General features: G+C 41.8%; 1 pseudogene; it reads left to right on the forward strand.

Moving 5' to 3' along the window:
• Positions 1–2,537: 2,537 nt before the first annotated feature.
• On the forward strand, positions 2,538–3,365 carry LOC147881072 (uncharacterized; annotated as a pseudogene).

Below are 3,365 nucleotides of genomic sequence, written 5' to 3' on the forward strand. Positions count from 1 at the left end.
ATACTGGCACGCTAGAGAATTTAGAGCATTTACACAATGACTACCCAAGTGTGGGCTAGGAGGGGTGTGGGCTTGCATGGTTGCAAAAAAAGAAGAGTCCATGGAATGGGTAACCACAAACCCCTTGCCCATCACCTTCCCACAACTGAAAAACTGTGCACTAACGATGGGATATGAACCCTGCTAGCCAATAGTGTGGCACTCATCCTAAACCATGTAGTCATCTTTCAAGGCATGCTTTTTTAAAAAATAAAAGGACTAACTAGATTTTATTATTGGGGACGTCACCCCTAGAAAAATATGATAATTACAAAATTGAGCCAACTATATAGGGCATACTGCTCGTGACCTATGTTGCTATTACAACGCGTTACATCCCTGTCGATATAATTAAATCTAGAAGGAAAGAACTAATTAGGTATCTCTCCTAGGAATAATCACACCCAAATAGGGAGTTCTTTTTATTCTTGTATTATCCATATGGTGTGTAATGACACACCGCCCATCCCACTTTTGGCTTGGGCACGCACAAGGCTATATGCTACCCTTACTTCCAAGGCCACATTGAATTGTACAAACGTGCTCATTGAAAGAGGCATTTCTTTTTTGGTGGAATCATAGTGACAGTCACACACTATTACTTTTGGTAAAGAACACACATATACACTCTCTCCTTTGTTATTTTCTTTTTTCAAAACTCACCCACGCATTTTTGGCCCTATCGAGGGGCACCCCTCTTGGGCCTACATTGCAAGAAATAGGTTTTCAATATGGGCCATGTCCTTGGTAAGAAGGTGCCTTACCATTGGGTTTCCATAGCATCTGACACACAACTCTCTTGATACAACATGTTAGCCATGAAGGCCAAATTTAGCATGTTGTGGAAGGGGTTATCTCTTGACCATGTACCCTCAACATGCAAAGTTTGTGATCCACCCTCCTTCCTATGAGCTTCTTCTCCAATGAATCATCGAGCTCCATCACCATATCCATAGACATCATCTCTTCCATCCCTTGGCTATGGCATTATGTAGCTCTAATAGAGCCCTTGGCTCTCCCCCCTTCCTCTTGCGATTGTAAAGCCTTTGCAAGAGTTATTGTCATCGATGACCCCTCCTCGTCCCTCTCTGCCTTTCAACATGTACTACTATGGTTGTGGCTCCTCTAGAGCTTGGGTGTTCCCACTTTCAACACTACTCTGACCACTGGCTACATCAGATTGGCCTTGAACTCCAATGCACTCCAATATGAACACTTTGCTGGACCTCTCCAAGATGTTCCTCTCTTGGACCCCTCGGACGACCCTTCCTAGTTCAATTGTGTGCATATTGCCATTAGTGATGCCTTGTTTTTATCTAAGGAGAGATGATGGTTCCTTTACTACTTTGGTGGTAGTTATGGTGATATGCCTCTCATGGGATTCAATAATTATCACTGTAGAAGTGTGAGATTGTGACATGGATTGTCGACCTCTAATGACGGGATTGTACTTAAGCATAGGAGGGGTCCAATTTTGAGACTTGGGGAACCCGTATTATGGGATGAAAATGAAGTCTCGAGGCCTAGAGTGTTGCAGCCTTCAAAAGCTCCAAAGGGTTAGCATAAACAATGGCTGATGAGCTACCAAAGCAAGGGAGGTTGGAGGATCCTTGGGCTTTGGATTCTTCTCCACCAAAATTGCACTATCACATGATGGAAAAAACTTTGAGAATAAAGGAAAAGTCCTCTTGTGTGGTGATTCAAGAACATAGTATGAAGGAGGGGTATGAGCTCGTCACAATCACTTAGTATCATAAATAGTAAGTGTTACATTGGTTTGGCTTAGATTTATTATATAAAATATAGTTAAAAGTATATTTAATTTGAAATATATTTATTAGTTAGATTTTATTATTGTAGTCCAAATGTTTACAAAATATTTGATAAATTATAATTATTTTATTGTTTAAAAACTTAAAAATTATAGCATTTTTATATAATATGCTAAATATAGATATAGATATTTGCCTTGAATCCAGTAAGGAAGAACCACCAAGGTATCTTTCCTATGAATGATTACACCCAAATAAGGTTCATGCAATTGATGTGTTCTTTTTATTCTTGTATTGTCCACATTGTGTATACTGACACACTGCCCATCCCCTTTTTGGCTTGGGCAGGCACTAGGATGTATGCTACCCTTACTTCCAAGGCCACAATAAATTAAGCAAACGTGCTCACAGAGAGAGACACTTCTTTTTTGGTGGTCGCAATGAGAGTCACACACTTTTTTGGGGTAAAGAACACACATACACACACCCTCTTTTTTTCTTTATTTTTAAAAACTCACTCACCCTTTTTTGTCCCTATTGAGGGGCACCTACTCTGGTCCTATGTTGCAAGCAATAGGTTTTTAATGTGGGCCATTGCTTTGGTAAGATAACTCCTTACCATTGTGTTTCTATGGCATCACAGCTCTCTTGATACAAGATGTTAGCATGAAGGCAAAATTGAGCGTGTTGTGGAAGGGCTTATCTTCTTGACCATGTACCCTCAACATGCAAAGTTTTGTGATGTACCCTCTTGCTAATGATCCTCTTATCAACTCCATCAGCTCAGCCATAGCCATCACCTCTTCCATCCCTTGGCTATGGCATTATGGAGCTCTAGTAGAGCCCTTGTCTCTCCTTACTTCCTCCGATGATCGTAAATCCTTTGCAAGAGTTTTTGTCATCACTGACCCCTCCTCCTCCCTCTCTGCCTTCCTGCATGTACTACTATGGCTGTGGCTCCTCTCATTGGATGTTCCCCCTTTCAATGCTTCTCTCCCCACTAGTCGCATCAGCTTGACCTTGAGCTCCGATGGACTCTGGTATGAATGCTTTGTTGGACCTCTCCAAGAGGGTCCCCTCTTGGACCCCTCTGATGACCCTTCGTAGTCCGATTGTGTGCATATTGCCATTGGTGATGCCTTGCTTTTCTCTAAGGAGATTTGATGGTTCCTGTACTACTTTGGTGGTAGAACGACGAGTTGCCTTTCATAGGATTCAATGATTGTCACTGTAGAAATGAGATTGCAACCTGGGTTGGTGATTTGTGATGATGGGATTGTACTTAAGCATAGGCTGGGTCCAATTTTGGGTGTTGGGAAACTCGGATCATGGGATGAAAATGAAGCCTCATAGTCTAGAGTGTTGCAACCTTTGAAAGCTCTTGGGGGTGAGAAGAAATAGTATTTGATGGGCTAACAAAACAAGGGAGGATCCTTCGGCTATGGATTTTTCTCCACTAGGTTTGCAGTGTCTCATGATGGAAAGAGCTAGATTAAGGAAGGCAAAGTTCTCTCGTGTGGTGATCTAGGAACATGGGATGAAGGAGGGGTATGA

Source organism: Dipteris shenzhenensis, chromosome 31, assembly GCF_047967505.1.
Source record: "Dipteris shenzhenensis isolate YYH24624 ecotype China chromosome 31, Dip_SZ_1.0, whole genome shotgun sequence".
In the NCBI taxonomy this organism is placed as follows: domain Eukaryota; kingdom Viridiplantae; phylum Streptophyta; class Polypodiopsida; order Gleicheniales; family Dipteridaceae; genus Dipteris; species Dipteris shenzhenensis.